This window comes from Salmo trutta, unplaced genomic scaffold (assembly GCF_901001165.1).
Source record: "Salmo trutta unplaced genomic scaffold, fSalTru1.1, whole genome shotgun sequence".
Lineage (NCBI taxonomy): Eukaryota > Metazoa > Chordata > Actinopteri > Salmoniformes > Salmonidae > Salmo > Salmo trutta.
The window spans coordinates 1-19,439 of NW_021823190.1; the positions used below are offsets into that span (position 1 = coordinate 1).

Sequence of the window (19,439 nt, forward strand, 5' to 3'; positions counted from 1 at the left end):
ATTAATGTAGGTAGTCTACCTGCACCATACAGGAATGTCATCATGTAGGTAGTCTACCTGCACCATAACAGGAATCTATTAATGTAGGTAGTCTACCTGCACCATAACAGGAATCATAATGTAGGTAGTCTACCTGCACCATAACAGGAATCTATTAATGTAGGTAGTCTACCTGCACCATACAGGAATCTAATGTAGGTAGTCTACCTGCACCATAACAGGAATCTATTAATGTAGGTAGTCTACCTGCACCATAACAGGAATGTAATGTAGGTAGTCTACCTGCACCATAACAGGAATCTATTAATGTAGGTAGTCTACCTGCACCATAACAGGAATCTATTAATGTAGGTAGTCTACCTGCACCATAACAGGAAATCATAACGTAGGTAGTCTACCTGCACCATAACAGGATATATTAATGTAGGTAGTCTACCTGCACCATAACAGGAATCATAATGTAGGTAGTCTACCTGCACCATAACAGGAATCTATTAATGTAGGTAGTCTACCTGCACCATAACAGGAATCTATTAATGTAGGTAGTCTACCTGCACCATAACAGGAATCTATTAATGTAGGTAGTCTACCTGCACCATAACAGGAATCTATTAATGTAGGTAGTCTACCTGCACCATAACAGGAATATATTAATGTAGGTAGTCTACCTGCACCATAACAGGAATCTATTAATGTAGGTAGTCTACCTGCACCATAACAGGAATGTAATCATGTAGGTAGTCTACCTGCACCATAACAGGAATCTATTAATGTAGGTAGTCTACCTGCACCATAATAGGAATGTCATCATGTAGGTAGTCTACCTGCACCATAACAGGAATCTATTAATGTAGGTAGTCTACCTGCACCATAACAGGAATGTCATCACGTTTCCCATCCCTGGTGGGAAAATATTAATGTAATTTTTCTGCTGATTTTAGAATATTGACATTAAAATATGTTTCACCAGCTGGAAAGAAACCTAGCTTGTGTTTGCAGTTGGTCCTAGGATTTTTTAACTTAATGATATAGGCCTACATGTTATGTAATTTGGAAACACTTCTCTTAAAATGTGTTGTATATCTTTAAAATAACTATATTTACAATTGATCTCTTACCTCTTAGAACTGGTGTCTTGAGGCAGACTCTTTTTAGAGGGTGTGGCCCCCTCCTCTCTCTCAGAATACTTCATCTTAGAGGCAGTGGCCCCCTCCTCTCTCTCCCCAGAGAGACTCATTTTAGGGGCAGTGGTCTCTCCTCTCTCTCCCCAGAGAGGCTCATTTTAGAGGCAGGTGTCTCCTCCTCTCTCTCCCCAGAGAGACTCATTTCAGAGACAGTGGTCCTCTCCTCTCTCTCCCCAGAGAGACTCATTTTAGATGCAGTGGTCTCCTCCTCTCTCTCCCCAGAGAGACTCATTTGGAGGCAGTGGTCTCCTCCTCTCTCTCCCCAGAGAGACTCATTTTAGATGTCAGTCACAGCTCACTCAGCTACAATAAGAAATAACTGAACAGTCAATATTTCTGAACATTGTTGAAGTACCATTAACAATGACAAGACTTATAGTGTCCATGGTCACAGAGTTCCCACAACGACGTCACCTACTAAAAGGAAATTACCTCGATAACAGCATTTGTCAGTTAAATGTAACAACCAGGAGTTGGAACTGAAATTCTTTTCCAATTGTTTCGTTCTGAACAGAACCATTATTTTTTTCCGTTCCGTTCCACTGTTCAGACCAGCAAAATTAAGTTATGAACCGGTTTAAAACAAAACAAAAGTAACAGTTTATATCGTTCCTTTTTTAAAACCTCTGAAATCAACATTTATTTAGCTCGACATTAAATTACTTCACCAATCAGTGCTGATAGAGCAGCTTGCTATGGAGCGGGCAAGCTAATAAAATGCATTGGACAGTGTATGTCGCAAGATGCGACTGACATTTTGAGCGTGTAGAAAGAGTGAGAGGTTGGAGGAGGACTTGGAGGAGGAGGCTTGGAGGAGGCTTGGAGGAGGAGGCTTGGCATCTTGTTGTTACGACATGAATTATCTGAATTGCGTCTACAGAATTATACCTACTTTGGACCGGCGTCTATGAAGGAACTTTGAATGTTTTTAACTTCAGAGTTGGCTTAACTAATGTTCGGCCAACGCTAGTTTGTTAGTTAGCTTGTGTGTGCAGAGACCCACCAAAATTAAAATAAAAACACGTCTTACCTTTTTGGAGTTAATAAATCCACTGTGAAACTTAATCCATAGTATCCTTAACTAGCATTGGAAAAGTTAATACATTCTCCTGTAATGAATTATCTCTCCCTAATTTCTGAATCACGCTACAGTAGACTTTGCACACTGGCAAAGATGTTCAGCTGGCAGGCAGACACTGGAATACATTTCTGAGTGACAGAGTGAGGGTTTTTGTGTGACTGGAAAAAAAGATGCCCGGAACGCAAAATAATGTTATTAACTGGTTTCCACGCTTTTAAAATAACGGTTCTGTTCTGGAGCAGTATAGATTTAGTTCTGATTCTGTTCCTCGAAAAATGTTAATTATTATTCCCTGAACCGGTTCCAACCGTTGTTGGTAACAACAAAACACTATTTATAAAAAAGCAATATATGAATATCAGTGGCGGCTTCTGAGGGGAGAACGGCTCATAATAATGTCTGGAATGGAGTAAATTGAATGGTATCAAAACAGGGGTTTTCATGTGTTTGATACCATTCACTCTATTCCATCCATTGCACTTCATTCCATTTATTATGAGCTGTCCTCCCCTCAGCAGCCTCCACTGATTCATATGGTTTTTGAACACTATAATTTGTTTACAAGCACAACTACCTTCCCGCTTGGTTATGAACACATAATGCCCGACGTCCACCAGATGCATATGAGGTTTGTTTTGCCGGATGTCTAGCCAGCATTTTCCATACTTGACACACGTGTGGTTTGCTTTTCAACTCGCTAAAAGCTAGCTAGTTGGAGTCTGCGTGTACTTCCATTTGTACCATCGCATGGTAAAGCAACGCACAAATTGAAAATATTGAATGCATGCAGTACACAGAACACACCACAGTTTAGTGCGGCATCCCTAACGTAGCGTTGTGGAACACAAAGAGTTTGAAGCATCTGGTGGACGGGAGGCGAAAGGCAAGTAAGTTCGACTTGAGTTAGAGCTGGGGTGTTTTCATTAGTCACAGGCACACTGTAGAAAACCGTAGCAAATGTTTAGCAACAGAACAAGCGTTTTCTATTAGACATATTCAGGTAGGTCGCTCTCCGTTTTGTTCCGTTTACTGGAAAAGGCCTACACCCACTGCTTGGGTTCACTTGAGGTGCGATCAGATTATCACTCTGCACAATGGCTGGTGGGGTTTGCATTAAGACAATGGTGTGTGCTGGACAATCATTGAACTCATGGCTCACGTTAATCAAGTGCACCTGAAGTGAGCAAAACGGACCACCGCCTTTCCGATCTGTGTAACCAGAAAGCATTCGCAATCTTTTGACATTTATTTAGCCCTATATTTAACTACAGTAGATCATTTTCCTTTTGTTGCATGTCACTTTTACTTGGTCGACGTGACGAGAGATACTTTTCTTAATTTACTGTCCATGGTCACAAACAATTAAGACAGCCCAATATGTCAGCTGACTCCATAACAACAGCTAGTCTACCTGGTTGGATCCCCTGACTCCATAACAACAGCTAGTCTACCTGGTTGGATCATCTGTCTCCATAACAACAGCTAGTCTACCTGGTTGGATCCCTGACTCCATAACAACAGCTAGTCTACCTGGTTGGATCCCTGACTCCATAACAACAGCTAGTCTACCTGGTTGGATCCCCTGACTCCATAACAACAGCTAGTCTACCTGGTTGGATCCCCTGACTCCATAACAACAGCTAGTCTACCTGGTTGGATCCCTGACTCCATAACAACAGCTAGTCTACCTGGTTGGATCCTCTGTCTCCATAACAACAGCTAGTCTACCTGGTTGGATCCCCTGACTCCATAACAACAGCTAGTCTACCTGGTTGGATCCCCTGACTCCATAACAACAGCTAGTCTACCTGGTTGGATCCCCTGACTCCATAACAACAGCTAGTCTACCTGATTGGATCCACTGACTCCATAACAACAGCTAGTCCTCTGTTGGATCTCCTGACCCACAACACTAGTCCTGTCTACCTGTCCTGACTCTCAGAGTCTACCTGGTTGGATCCCTGACTCCATAACAACAGCTAGTCTACCTGGTTGGATCCCCTGACTCCATAACAACAGCTAGTCTACCTGGTTGGATCCCCTGATCCATAACAACAGCTAGTCTACCTGGTTGGACCCCTGACTCCATAACAACAGCTAGTCTACCTGGTTGGATCCCCTGACTCCATAACAACAGCTAGTCTACCTGGTTGGATCCCCTGACTCCAGAACAACAGCTAGTCTACCTGATTGGATCCCCTGACTCCATAACAACAGCTAGTCTACCTGATTGGATTCCCTGACTCCTATTACCAACACTAGTCTAACTGGTTGGATCCCCTGACTCCATAACAACAGCCTAGTCTACCGTGGCCATCGCACCGCCTGACTCCACTAACAACCGCTAGTCTACCTGGCTTGGATCCCCTGACTCCATAACAAACGCTAGTCTACCTGGTTGGATCCCTGACTCCATAATCTAACAGCTAGGTCTACCTGGTTGGATTCCCCTGACTTCCATAACAAACAGCTCGTCTCCTGGTCTGGATCCCCCTGACTCCCATAACAAAGCTCGTCTACCTGGGGGTTTCACACACAAACTAAAAGACATTTCAGACAAACAGCTTTCCAGTTTAAATTAAAAGGCAATAGTAGGCATGTAAAAATGTAACAATAGACATTACAGGACAGTTAAAATAGCTGACAGGTATTTATTCCCAAATAATCCAACCCCTTTAGAGCCTGCAGCATACACACCATTTTTCTTAGTCTGGTTTAGAAATAGCCTACAAGGACTGCGTTTAGACAGACCAATCAGACTGGCTCTGAAAAAGATTGGATGTTAAAAAGATCTGATGTGATTGGTCAAAAGACCAATTAGTGGAAAACATATCAGAATTGGGCTGCCTGTGTAAATGCAGCCAAGGTTGAAACGAATGTATTTGTTATGCAGGAAAATGTCCAATGATGATAAGAACATTTGGTGTGTTTGGTTTAAAGCAAGTACGTTTAATTGGTTACAATATTGAACCTGAGCTTGGGTGTATTCATTAGTACACACTGTAGCCAACCATAGCAAAACGTAGCAAATACATTTCTATTTGACAAATTCAGGTAGGTCCCTCCCCGTTTTGTTCCATTTAGTCAATAGACCCATGCAGCGCTATTGCTGAATGTGCTTGAGTTCACTTGAGGTGGAATCAGTTTATGTTGCCCGGCGCACCGGGGTTGAATTAAGAGGAAATGTGTTCTGACAATCATTGAACCCGGCTAAATTAAATCAAGTGCAGCGTACGTCACTAGTTACCGCAGCCACGAAGTCAATGAGGGAGTGTGATGATGCATATGCCGGATTGCAGGAAACCTCCAATCAGATGAGTGTGATGACGCATATGCCGACCGATTTGCAGGGGCAGACGAGAGACGTACATTTCCTGTATCCAGTGATCCATCATTGATCTGATTAACTATAAAAGAACCAACCGTTCTAAATGGTAATCGGATGTCTTGTTAAAATCATCTATCAAGCATATCATGATGTTTGCCCTTACTCATAGTTACTCGTCTTCACCCAAAATAGGTTTACTCCACAATAGCGGCATTGTTTTTAAAACGGCACGTTGACAAACAATTGACACACCTTGATTTCAGTTTTTTTTTTTTTTTTATTCACAAGTAAATGTACACAGTTTCACCCGAAATTTTAAGTTTTGAAATAGGCTTACTGAAGATTAAAACTTCAACACTTTATTTGGCACTAACTATGGTAATTTATTCATTTTACATATTTAAAGATCTTGAGTTGAGAAAACATGTTTTTATTAAGTTGAACTCTTTGACAGAATGTTAAATTTAGGTGAAGTAAAAGTTACACTATTCAAAAGGTGGAACGACACGCTATCCTCCTCCATTCTGCCCTAGGGACCCTGACAACAAGGTACACAAATATCTATATATACACAAAAATATGTGGACACCCCTTCAAATTAGTCGATTCGGCTATTTCAGCCACACCTGTTGCTGACAGGTGTATAAAATCAAGCACACATTGATGCAATCTCCATAGACAAACATTAGCAGTAGAAACGCCTTACTGAAGAGCTCAGCGACCTTCACATGGCACCATCATAGGATGCCACCTTTCCAACAAGTCAGTTCATCAAATTCCTGCCCTGCTAGAGCTGCTCCAGTCAACTGTAAGTGCTTCTATTGTGAAGTGGAAACGTCTAGGAGCAACAATGGCTCAGCCGCATAGGGGTAGGCCACACAAGCTCACAGAACAGGACTGCCTACGTGCTGAAGCACGTAAAAATCATCTGTCCTCGGTTTGCAACACTCACTACCAAGTTCCAAACTTCCTCTGGAAACAACATCAGCACAATAACTGTTTGTGGGGAGCTTCATGAAATGAGTTTCAATGGCCGAGCAGCTGCACACAAGCCTAAGATCACCATGCGCAATACCAATCATCGGCTGGAGTGGTGTAAAGCTTGCCGCCATTGGACTCTGGAGCACTAAAAACGCGTTCCCTTTCCTGTCTCAGCATGACAGTGCCCCAGTTCCGTCGAGAATCGGTGTGGAAGAACTTGAATGGCCTGCACAGAGCCTGACCTCAACCCCATCAAACACCTTTGGGATGAATTTAAATGGCGACCTGTGAGTCAGGCCTGATTGCCTAACATCAGTGCCCGACCTCACTAATGCTCGTGGCTGAATGGAAGCAAGTCCCCACAGCAATGTTCCAACATCTAGTGGAAAGCCCCAGAAGAGTGGAGGCTGTTACAGCAGCAAAGGGGGGACCAACTCCATATTAATGCCCATGATTTTGGAATGAGATGTTCAACGAGCAGTAGTGTATGGTCATGTAGTGTATCTCACGCCACACTGTGTTTGACACATAGCATTTCACATGTCCTCTGCATGTGTCCATCCCTGCCTGTGAAAGAGTGTGATGATCTTTTGGTAGGGGGTGTCCATGGCCTTCTCACTTCCTCTTCCTTGGGAAAAACGTACTTACTTGCTTCTTCTCTTTCCCCTGGTGCAGTGGCAATTTTAGCATGTAAATCTTGGTGGGGCAAAAAAATATAAAAAGTGGGATGCATGCCAGCAAAGCCACAATACATTAATTGCATTATAATGGTAACAAACGGTACCCACAAGCTGTTAGGGCCTACATAAAGCTGTCCCAACAGCAGTCCCAACATCTTACCACTGCTAACCTGGCTATCAGCGGAGCCTTGTCTGGCAGCGAAACAGTATTACGTTCCCCAGTTTCTGTGTTGTTGTGTGTTTGTATGTGTGTGTTTCAGGATGGCTTCCTGGATTCCAAGCAGCTGATTGGGCGGCCCCATTGGAGATTGGAGCCTCTGACCCCGCCCTCTCGTTCCATTGTGTTATTGACTGTACGTTTGTATATCCCATATGTGTTGTTGTTTTGTCGGCACTGCTTTGCTTTATCTTGGCCAGGTCGCAGTTGTAAATGTGAACTTGTTCTCAACTGACCTACCTGTTAATAAAGGTGAAGTAAATAAAAATGAAAGGTTCACAGTGAAGCTGTTAAAACTAGGGCTCTATTGTTGGCTGACTGTCACGCCCTGACCTGAGAGAGCCGTTTATTTCTCCTTTTGTTAGGTCAGGGTGTGATGTGGGGTGGGCATTCTATGTTGTCTATTTCTTTGTTTTGGCCGAGTATGGTTCCCAATCAGAGGCAGCTGTCTATCGTTGTCTCTGATTGGGAATCAGACTTAGGCAGCCTTTTCCCACCTGTGTTTGTGGTTAGTTATTTTCTGTTTAGTTTCTGTCACCTGACAGAACTGTCGCTTTTTGTTTTGTTACTTGTTTGAGTGTTTTGTTGATCGAATAAAATCATGAACACTTTTCCCCGCTGCGCTTTGGTCCCATTCTATTCCCAACGAGAAGCGTCACACTGACATTAAGTCAGCACAATTGTAAAATGCATGCTCGTTGGCAATTAGGACCGGCTCTCCTCCCTCACTAACTAGAGGTATCAGCTTTTAGAGAAGCTTACCGATCACTGCACCGTACACAGCCCATCTGTAAATAGCCCACCGGTTTAAACCTGTTACTTGTGGTTGTGAGCCTGTCAATTATCCTGTCATTACTGCGCTCCTCTTAGTCACATGTAGAATTCTGTTACAACACACACACACAAACCCACACCACACAACAGCAACTTACAGTAGTGATCTATTTCTCCCCTCTGTGTTGAGCTCTGCTCTCCATCCTGCTGTCTGGTGAACTGAAGGAAGAGTCGCGGTACAAAGTATTTCCATATACTGAAGGAAGCGTCGCAGTACAAAGTGTTTCCCTGAAACACCACCTCTCTGTAGGAACCAGTTGGTTTACTTTATATCACCCAATGACGCATGTGACTGACACTTCTCCCTTTTGCAGTCATTATGATAGATTTTTTGTTTGAGGGGTGTTGTGTGTGTGTGTGTGTGTGTGTGTGTGTGTGTGTGCGTGTGTGTGTGTGATAACATATATGGTTACTATGCAGTCTGATCACTATAATTGTATTTAATTTAATTAGACAATTTCAAATACCTAACAATGTTTCACCAGGCATTATGAACCAACAATGACAGAAGATACCACACACTAAACCATCAGAAGACTTGTTAGAGTTCTATCACAGTGCCATCCGTTTAGTCACTAAAGCCCCATATGCTACCCACCACTGTGACCTGTATGCTCTCGTTGGCTGGCCCTCGCTACATGTCCGTCGCCAAACCCACTGGCTCCAGGTCATCTATAAGTCTTTGCTAGGTAAAGCTCCGCCTTATCTCAGCTCACTGGTCACCATAGCAACACCCGTAGCACGCGCTCCAGCAGGTTTATTTCACTAGTCATCCCCAAAATCAACACTTCCTTTGTCCGCCTTTCCTTCCAGTTCTCTGCTGCCAATGACTGGAACGAATTGCAAAAATCACTGAAGCTGGAGACTTATATCTCCCTCATTAACTATAAGCATCAGCTGTCAGAGCAGCTTACCGATCATTGCACCTGTACACAGCCCATCTGTAAATAGCCCACCCAACTACCTCATCCCAATATTGTTATTTATTTTCTGCTCTTTTGCACCCCAGTATCTCTACTTGCACATCATCATCTGCACATCTATCACTCCAGTGTTAATGCTAAATTGTAATTATTTCGCCACTATGGCCTATTAATTGCCTTAACCTCCCTAATCTTACTACATTTTCACAAACTGTATATAGATTTTTCCATTGTATTATTGACTGTACGTTTGTATATCCCATATGTGTTGTTGTTTTTGTCGCACTGCTTTGCTTTATCTTGGCCAGGTCGCAGTTGTAAATGTGAACTTGTTCTCAACTGACCTACCTGGTTAAATAAAGGTGAAGTAAATAAAAATGAAAGGGTTCACAGTGAAGCTGTTAAAACTAGGGCTCTATTATTGGCTGACTGTCACGCCCTGACCTGAGAGAGCCGTTTATTTCTCCTTTTGGTTAGGTCAGGGTGTGATGTGGGGTGGGCATTCTATGTTGTCTATTTCTTTGTTTTGGCCGAGTATGGTTCCCAATCAGAGGCAACTGTCTATCGTTGTCTCTGATTGGGAATCATACTTAGGCAGCCTTTTCCCCACCTGTGTTTGTGGTTAGTTATTTTCTGTTTAGTTTCTGTCACCTGACAGAACTGTTCGCTTTTTGTTTTGTTACTTTGTTTGAGTGTTTTGTTGATCGAATAAAATCATGAACACTTTCCACGCTGCGCTTTGGTCCCATTCTATTCCCAACGAGAAGCGTCACACTGACATTAAGTCAGCACAATTGTAAAATGCATGCTCGTTGGCAATTAGGACCGGCTCTCTCCCTCACTAAACTAGAGGTATCAGCTTTTAGAGAAGCTTACCGATCACTGCACCTGTACACAGCCCATCTGTAAATAGCCCACCGGTTTAAAACCTGTTACTGTGTTGTGAGCCTGTCAATTATCTGTCATTACTGCGCTCCTCTTAGTCACATGTAGAATTCTGTTACAACACACACACACAAACCCCACACACACAACAGCAACTTACAGTAGTGATCTATTTCTCCCCTCTGTGTTGAGCTCTGCTCTCCATCCTGCTGTCTGGTGAACTGAAGGAAGAGTCGCGGTACAAAGTATTTCCATATACTGAAGGAAGAGTCGCGGTACAAAGTATTTCCATATACTGAAGGAAGCGTCGCAGTACAAAGTGTTTCCCTGAAACACCACCTCTCTGTAGGAACCAGTTGGTTTACTTTATATAACCCAATGACGCATATTGCTATGTTTTATCTTGGCCAGGTCGCAGTTGTAAATGTGAACTTGTTCTCAACTGGCCTACCTGGTTAAATAAAGGTGAAGTAAATAAAAATGAAAGGGTTCACAGTGAAGGCTGTTAATTAGGGCTCTATTGTTGGCTGACGTTAAGTCAGCACAATTGTCAAATGCATGCTTGTTGGCAATTATGACCGGCACTCTGTTATTTTCCAATCTGTGCGCCAGGATTGGTAATTACCCGTTTTATATGAGCTCACCTGCACTGAGGTGGGAGGGGTGACAATATCTGAGGTAGGAGGGGTGACAATATCTGAGGTAGGAGGGGTGACAATATCTGAGGTAGGAGGGGTGACAATATCTGAGGTGGGAGGGGTGACAATATCTGAGGTGGGAGGGGTGACAATATCTGAGGTAGGAGGGGGTGACAATATCTGAGTGGGAGGGGTGACAATATCTGAGGTAGGAGGGGTGACAATATCTGAGGTGGGAGGGGTGACAATATCTGAGGTAGGAGGGGTGACAATATCTGAGGTGTGTCCCTTAAAAACGTGCACCATATATCAATTTCAGGCGGCGCTGGGCTCGGAGAGGCGATGGTGGTGACATGTGTCCTCCGAAACATGACCCGCCAAGCTGCCTACTTTTTAACACACTCCTCACTTTACCCGGAAGTCAGCCGTACCAATGTGTCGGAGGAAACAGGACATGGCTAGAAGGGATACAGCTTTTGTCAAATTAAACGTCAAAATTTGAATTTGTTGCATTTTAGCTAACCCAACCCTTTTCATAACCTTAACCTAATTCTCCTAACCTGCCATGTTAATTCTCCGAACCTGCTATGTTAATTCTCCGTACCTGCCATGTTAATTCTCCGTACCTGCCATGTTAATTCTCCTAACCTGCCATGTTAATTCTCCGTACCTGCCATGTTAATTCTCCTAACCTACTATGTTAATTCTCATAACCTGCCATGTTAATTCTCCTAACCTGCCATGTTAGTTCTCCTAACCTACTATGTTAATTCTCCGTACCTGCCATGTTAATTCTCCGTACCTGCCATGTTAATTCTCCTAATATGTTAATTCTCCTAAGCTACTATGTTAATTCTCCTAACCTGCCATGTTAATTCTCCGTACCTGCCATGTTAATTCTCCTAACCTACTATGTTAATTCTCCTAAGCTACTATGTTAATTCTCCTAACCTGCCATGTTAATTCTCCGTACCTGCCATGTTAATTCTCCTAATATGTTAATTCTCCTAAGCTACTATGTTAATTCTCCTAACCTGCCATGTTAATTCTCCGTACCTGCCATGTTAATTCTCCTAACCTACTATGTTAATTCTCCTAAGCTACTATGTTAATTCTCCTAACCTGCCATGTTAATTCTCCGTACCTGCCATGTTAATTCTCCTAATATGTTAATTCTCCTAACCTGCTATGAAAAGTAAAATGTGACATTCATTTGAGCCAAAAAAAAAACCCACCAGCACCTAACCCAGACAGCGCTGGGCCAATTGTGCACCGCCCTTTGGAGCTCCCAGCTACAACAGCCTTGGATCATACACCAAGCTGTAGTGACACCTCAGCACTGCATGCAGTGCCTTAGACCGCTGGGCCACTCAGGAGGCCTCTGTTGTGGCATGGATTTTGACAGAGGAATGGCAGCCTTTCCAGCCGTGACACACAGTACCCATATGCTCATGGAACAAGAGAGATGTGTTTTTCGTGCCAGTAAACCTGGTATTTAGAAACATAAAAACAAATGTTTTTTTACCATTTTGTTTCATTTGATTACAAACCAAGCACAGATTCCCCTTCTTGTCTTGCCCAATGCAATTGCCAATTTACTCAAGACTATCGATAAAGGGTTTTGCTCGTGAGACCACTTTTAAAAATAAATCTTAATCACCAAAGCTGTATTAAAACATCAAGTTTGGGAGCATCAAAAAGGCTCAGGCAGGACAGAATTATGGCACCTATCAATATAACGCTTTGTCATCCCTACTGCCTCTGATCTGATGTATAGCATTTACTTTTACTTTGTACTTTTACTCAAGTATGAAACATGAGTACTTTTTCTACCACTGTACTTAAGTACATGTAAAACCAGATACTTTTAGACTTTTAATCAAGTAGTGTTTTACTGGGTAACTTACACTTTTACTTGAGACATTTTCTGTTAAGGTATCTTTACTTTTACTCAAGTATGACAATTGAGTACTTTTTCCACCACTGGTAATATTGGGATAAAAACTCTAAATGTAATACATTTCATCTCTGTATCTGACATGATACAGGTGTATTCTTTTATCTAAGCCCATAACCATGTGTGTAAGGTGTATACTTTTCATTCAAAGTAGATGTGTTAAGACTACCCAGAATCACTCTGTGTGAGCCTGATTCAGCCCACTGCAGTACAAGGTTAAAAAGCATATTGATGAGTTAGTTAAAAAGCTTAGAATAACAAAGGGCTTCTTCCATAGAAAAAGGTCCTGCCCAGTGGCGGACAGTGCCGTTTAAGATGAGGGAGGACAATTCCTTTTTTCATGAGCATGGCCTTATTTCTATTACAGCATGTTGGATGACTGTCATTTATATTCCATTCAGCCAGTTCAATATACATCCATAGGTTTAGGTTACTGTCATTCATATTCCATTCACCCAGTTCAATGTAACATCCATAGGTTTAGGCTACTTCCAGTTCACACCGGTATAAACCTGTTATTGTGTGATGAGCCTGTCAATTATCTGCTGTTACTGACCTCCTCTTAGTCACATGTAGCATTCTGTTACAACACACACACCACACACACACACACACACACACACACTGAGACTGGGGTGGCAGGTAGCTAGCTTAGTGGTTAGAGCGTTGGGCCAGTAACCGAAAGATTGCTGGCTTGAATCCCTGAGCTGACAAGGTAAAAATCTGTCGTTCTGCCCCTGAACAAGGTAGTTAACCCACTGTTCCCCTTTAAGCCGTCATTGTAAATAACAATTTGTTCTTAACTGACTTGCCTAGATAAAAAAAGTTTAAATAAAGGTTACACAAAAATGAAATAAGACACACCACACCCTCACAACAGCAACTTACAGTAGTAATCTATTTCTCCCCTCTGTGTTGATCTCTGCTCTCCATCCTGCTGTCTGGTGATTATCTGTCTGGTGAACTGAAGGGAGAGTACAAAGTATTTCCATATACTGAAGGAAGCGTCGCAGTACAAAGTGTTTCCCTGAAACACCACCTCTCTGTAGGAACCAGTTGGTTTACTTCATATAACCCAATGACGCATGTGACTGACACTTCTCCCTTTTGCAGTCATTATTGATAGATTTTTTGTTTTGAGGGTGTGTGTGTGTGTGTGTGTGTGTGTGTGTGTGTGTGTGCGTGTGTGTGTGTGATAACATATATGGTTACTATGCAGTCTGATCACTATAATTGTATTTAATTTAATTAGACAATTTCAAATACCTAACAATGTTTCACCAGGCATTATGAACCAACAATGACAGAAGATACCACACACTAAACCATCAGAAGACTTGTTAGAGTTCTATCACAGTGCCATCCGTTTAGTCACTAAAGCCCCATATGCTACCCACCACTGTGACCTGTATGCTCTCGTTGGCTGGCCCTCGCTACATGTCCGTCGCCAAACCCACTGGCTCCAGGTCATCTATAAGTCTTTGCTAGGTAAAGCTCCGCCTTATCTCAGCTCACTGGTCACCATAGCAACACCCGTAGCACGCACTCCAGCAGGTTTATTTCACTAGTCATCCCCAAAATCAACACTTCCTTTGTCCGCCTTTCCTTACAGTTCTCTGCTGCCAATGACTGGAACGAATTGCAAAAATCACTGAAGCTGGAGACTTATATCTCCCTCATTAACTATAAGCATCAGCTGTCAGAGCAGCTTACCGATCATTGCACCTGTACACAGCCCATCTGTAAATAGCCCACCCAACTACCTCATCCCAATATTGTTATTTATTTTCTGCTCTTTTGCACCCCAGTATCTCTACTTGCACATCATCATCTGCACATCTATCACTCCAGTGTTAATGCTAAATTGTAATTATTTCGCCACTATGGCCTATTAATTGCCTTAACCTCCCTAATCTTACTACATTTTCACAAACTGTATATAGATTTTTCCATTGTATTATTGACTGTACGTTTGTATATCCCATATGTGTTGTTGTTTTTGTCGCACTGCTTTGCTTTATCTTGGCCAGGTCGCAGTTGTAAATGTGAACTTGTTCTCAACTGACCTACCTGGTTAAATAAAGGTGAAGTAAATAAAAATGAAAGGGTTCACAGTGAAGCTGTTAAAACTAGGGCTCTATTGTTGGCTGACTGTCACGCCCTGACCTGAGAGAGCCGTTTATTTCTCCTTTTGGTTAGGTCAGGGTGTGATGTGGGGTGGGCATTCTATGTTGTCTATTTCTTTGTTTTGGCCGAGTATGGTTCCCAATCAGAGGCAGCTGTCTATCGTTGTCTCTGATTGGGAATCATACTTAGGCAGCCTTTTCCACCTGTGTTTGTGGTTAGTTATTTTCTGTTTAGTTTCTGTCACCTGACAGAACTGTTCGCTTTTTGTTTTGTTACTTTGTTTGAGTGTTTTGTTGATCGAATAAAATCATGAACACTTTCCACGCTGCGCTTTGGTCCCATTCTATTCCCAACGAGAAGCGTCACACTGACATTAAGTCAGCACAATTGTAAAATGCATGCTCGTTGGCAATTAGGACCGGCTCTCTCCCTCACTAACTAGAGGTATCAGCTTTTAGAGAAGCTTACCGATCACTGCACCTGTACACAGCCCATCTGTAAATAGCCCACTGGTTTAAACCTGTTACTGTGTTGTGAGCCTGTCAATTATCTGTCATTACTGCGCTCCTCTTAGTCACATGTAGAATTCTGTTACAACACACACACACAAACCCACACACACACAACAGCAACTTACAGTAGTGATCTATTTCTCCCCTCTGTGTTGAGCTCTGCTCTCCATCCTGCTGTCTGGTGAACTGAAGGAAGAGTCGCGGTACAAAGTATTTCCATATACTGAAGGAAGCGTCGCAGTACAAAGTGTTTCCCTGAAACACCACCTCTCTGTAGGAACCAGTTGGTTTACTTTATATCACCCAATGACGCATGTGACTGACACTTCTCCCTTTTGCAGTCATTATTGATAGATTTTTTGTTTTGAGGGTGTGTGTGTGTGTGTGTGTGTGTGTGTGTGTGTGTGTGCGTGTGTGTGTGTGATAACATATATGGTTACTATGCAGTCTGATCACTATAATTGTATTTAATTTAATTAGACAATTTCAAATACCTAACAATGTTTCACCAGGCATTATGAACCAACATGACAGAAGATACCACACACTAAACCATCAGAAGACTTGTTAGAGTTCTATCACAGTGCCATCCGTTTAGTCACTAAAGCCCCATATGCTACCCACCACTGTGACCTGTATGCTCTCGTTGGCTGGCCCTCGCTACATGTCCGTCGCCAAACCCACTGGCTCCAGGTCATCTATAAGTCTTTGCTAGGTAAAGCTCCGCCTTATCTCAGCTCACTGGTCACCATAGCAACACCCGTAGCACGCGCTCCAGCAGGTTTATTTCACTAGTCATCCCCAAAATCAACACTTCCTTTGTCCGCCTTTCCTTACAGTTCTCTGCTGCCAATGACTGGAACGAATTGCAAAAATCACTGAAGCTGGAGACTTATATCTCCCTCATTAACTATAAGCATCAGCTGTCAGAGCAGCTTACCGATCATTGCACCTGTACACAGCCCATCTGTAAATAGCCCACCCAACTACCTCATCCCAATATTGTTATTTATTTTCTGCTCTTTTGCACCCCAGTATCTCTACTTGCACATCATCATCTGCACATCTATCACTTCAGTGTTAATGCTAAATTGTAATTATTTCGCCACTATGGCCTATTAATTGCCTTAACCTCCCTAATCTTACTACATTTCACAAACTGTATATAGATTTTTCCATTGTGTTATTGACTGTACGTTGTTTATCCCATATGTGTTGTTGTTTTTGTCGCACTGCTTTGCTTTATCTTGGCCAGGTCGCAGTTGTAAATGTGAACTTGTTCTCAACTGACCTACCTGGTTAAATAAAGGTGAAGTAAATAAAAATGAAAGGGTTCACAGTGAAGCTGTTAAAACTAGGGCTCTATTATTGGCTGACTGTCACGCCCTGACCTGAGAGAAGCCGTTTATTTCTCCTTTTGGTTAGGTCAGGGTGTGATGTGGGGTGGGCATTCTATGTTGTCTATTTCTTTGTTTTGGCCGAGTATGTTCCCAATCAGAGGCAGCTGTCTATCGTTGTCTCTGATTGGGAATCATACTTAGGCAGCCTTTTCCCACCTGTGTTTGTGGTTAGTTATTTTCTGTTTAGTTTCTGTCACCTGACAGAACTGTTCGCTTTTTGTTTTGTTACTTTGTTTGAGTGTTTTGTTGATCGAATAAAATCATGAACACTTTCCACGCTGCGCTTTGGTCCCATTCTATTCCCAACGAGAAGCGTCACACTGACATTAAGTCAGCACAATTGTCAAATGCATGCTTGTTGGCAATTATGACCGGCACTCTGTTATTTTCCAATCTGTGCGCCAGGATTGGTAATTTACCCGTTTTATATGAGCTCACCTGCACTGAGGTGGGAGGGGTGACAATATCTGAGGTGGGAGGGGTGACAATATCTGAGGTAGGAGGGGTGACAATATCTGAGGTAGGAGGGGTGACAATATCTGAGGTGGGAGGGGTGACAATATCTGAGGTAGGAGGGGTGACAATATCTGAGGTGGGAGGGGTGACAATATCTGAGGTAGGAGGGGTGACAATATCTGAGGTGTGTCCTTAAAAAACGTGCACCATATATCAATTTCAGGCGGCGCTGGGCTCGGGAGAGGCGATGGTGGTGACATGTGTCCTCCGAAACATGACCCGCCAAGCTGCCTACTTTTAACACACTCCTCACTTTACCCGGAAGTCAGCCGTACCAATGTGTCGGAGGAAACAGGACATGGCTAGAAGGGATACAGCTTTTGTCAAATTAACGTCAAAATTTGAAATTTGTTGCATTTTAGCTAACCCAACCCTTTTCATAACCTTAACCTAATTCTCCTAACCTGCCATGTTAATTCTCCGAACCTGCTATGTTAATTCTCCGTACCTGCCATGTTAATTCTCCGTACCTGCCATGTTAATTCTCCTAACCTGCCATGTTAATTCTCCGTACCTGCCATGTTAATTCTCCTAACCTACTATGTTAATTCTCATAACCTGCCATGTTAATTCTCCTAACCTGCCATGTTAGTTCTCCTAACCTACTATGTTAATTCTCCGTACCTGCCATGTTAATTCTCCTAACCTACTATGTTAATTCTCCTAAGCTACTATGTTAATTCTCCTAACCTGCCATGTTAATTCTCCGTACCTGCCATGTTAATTCTCCTAATATGTTAATTCTCCTAACCTGCTATGAAAGTAAAATGTGACATTCATTTGAGCCAAAAAAAAAACCCACCAGCACCTAACCCTGACAGCGCTGGGCCAATTGTGCACCGCCTTTTGGAGCTCCCAGCTACAACAGCCTTGGATCATACACCAAGCTGTAGTGACACCTCAGCACTGCATGCAGTGCCTTAGACCGCTGGGCCACTCAGGAGGCCTCTGTTGTGGCATGGATTTTGACAGAGGAATGGCAGCCTTTCCAGCCGTGACACACAGTACCCATATGCTCATGGAACAAGAGAGATGTGTTTTTCGTGCCAGTAAACCTGGTATTTAGAAACATAAAAACAAATGTTTTTTTACCATTTTGTTTCATTTAATTACAAACCAAGCACAGATTCCCCTTCTTTGTCTTGCCCAATGCAATTGCCAATTTACTCAAGACTATCGATAAAGGGTTTTGCTCGTGAGACCACTTTTAAAAATAAATCTTAATCACCAAAGCTGTATTAAAACATCAAGTTTGGGAGCATCAAAAAGGCTCAGGCAGGACAGAATTATGGCACCTATCAATATAACGCTTTGTCATCCCTACTGCCTCTGATCTGATGTATAGCATTTACTTTTACTTTGTACTTTTACTCAAGTATGAAACATGAGTACTTTTTCTACCACTGTACTTAAGTACATGTAAAACCAGATACTTTTAGACTTTTAATCAAGTAGTGTTTTACTGGGTAACTTACACTTTTACTTGAGACATTTTCTGTTAAGGTATCTTTACTTTTACTCAAGTATGACAATTGAGTACTTTTTCCACCACTGGTAATATTGGGATGAAAACTCTAAATGTAATACATTTCATCTCTGTATCTGACATGATACAGGTGTATTCTTTTATCTAAGCCCATAACCATGTGTGTAAGGTGTATACTTTTCATTCAAAGTAGATGTGTTAAGACTACCCAGAATCACTCTGTGTGAGCCTGATTCAGCCCACTGTAGTACAAGGTTAAAAAGCATATTGATGAGTTAGTTAAAAAGCTTAGAATAACAAAGGGCTTCTTCCATAGAAAAAGGTCCTGCCCAGTGGCGGACAGTGCCGTTTAAGATGAGGGAGGACAATTCCTTTTTCATGAGCATGGCCTTATTTCTATTACAGCATGTTGGATGACTGTCATTTATATTCCATTCGCCCAGTTCAATGTAACATCCATAGGTTTAGGTTACTGTCATTCATATTCCATTCACCCAGTTCAATGTAACATCCATAGGTTAGGCTACTTCCAGTTCACACCGGTATAAACCTGTTACTGTGTGATGAGTCTGTCAATTATCTGCTGTTACTGACCTCCTCTTAGTCACATGTAGCATTCTGTTACAACACACACACACACACACACACACACACACACACACACTGAGACTGGGGTGGCAGGTAGCTAGC

The 19,439-nt window shown here is 42.5% G+C and overlaps 1 long non-coding RNA gene across 1 annotated transcript; it reads right to left on the minus strand.

Moving 5' to 3' along the window:
- Positions 1-1,466: 1,466 nt before the first annotated feature.
- On the minus strand, positions 1,467-15,877 carry LOC115189532 (uncharacterized). Its single transcript, XR_003876936.1, has 3 exons — positions 15,473-15,877; positions 13,597-13,672; positions 1,467-1,487 (listed from the first exon to the last, which is right to left on the minus strand). It is a non-coding gene; the product is annotated as an uncharacterized LOC115189532 (long non-coding RNA).
- Between the last annotated feature and the right edge of the window lie 3,562 nt (positions 15,878-19,439).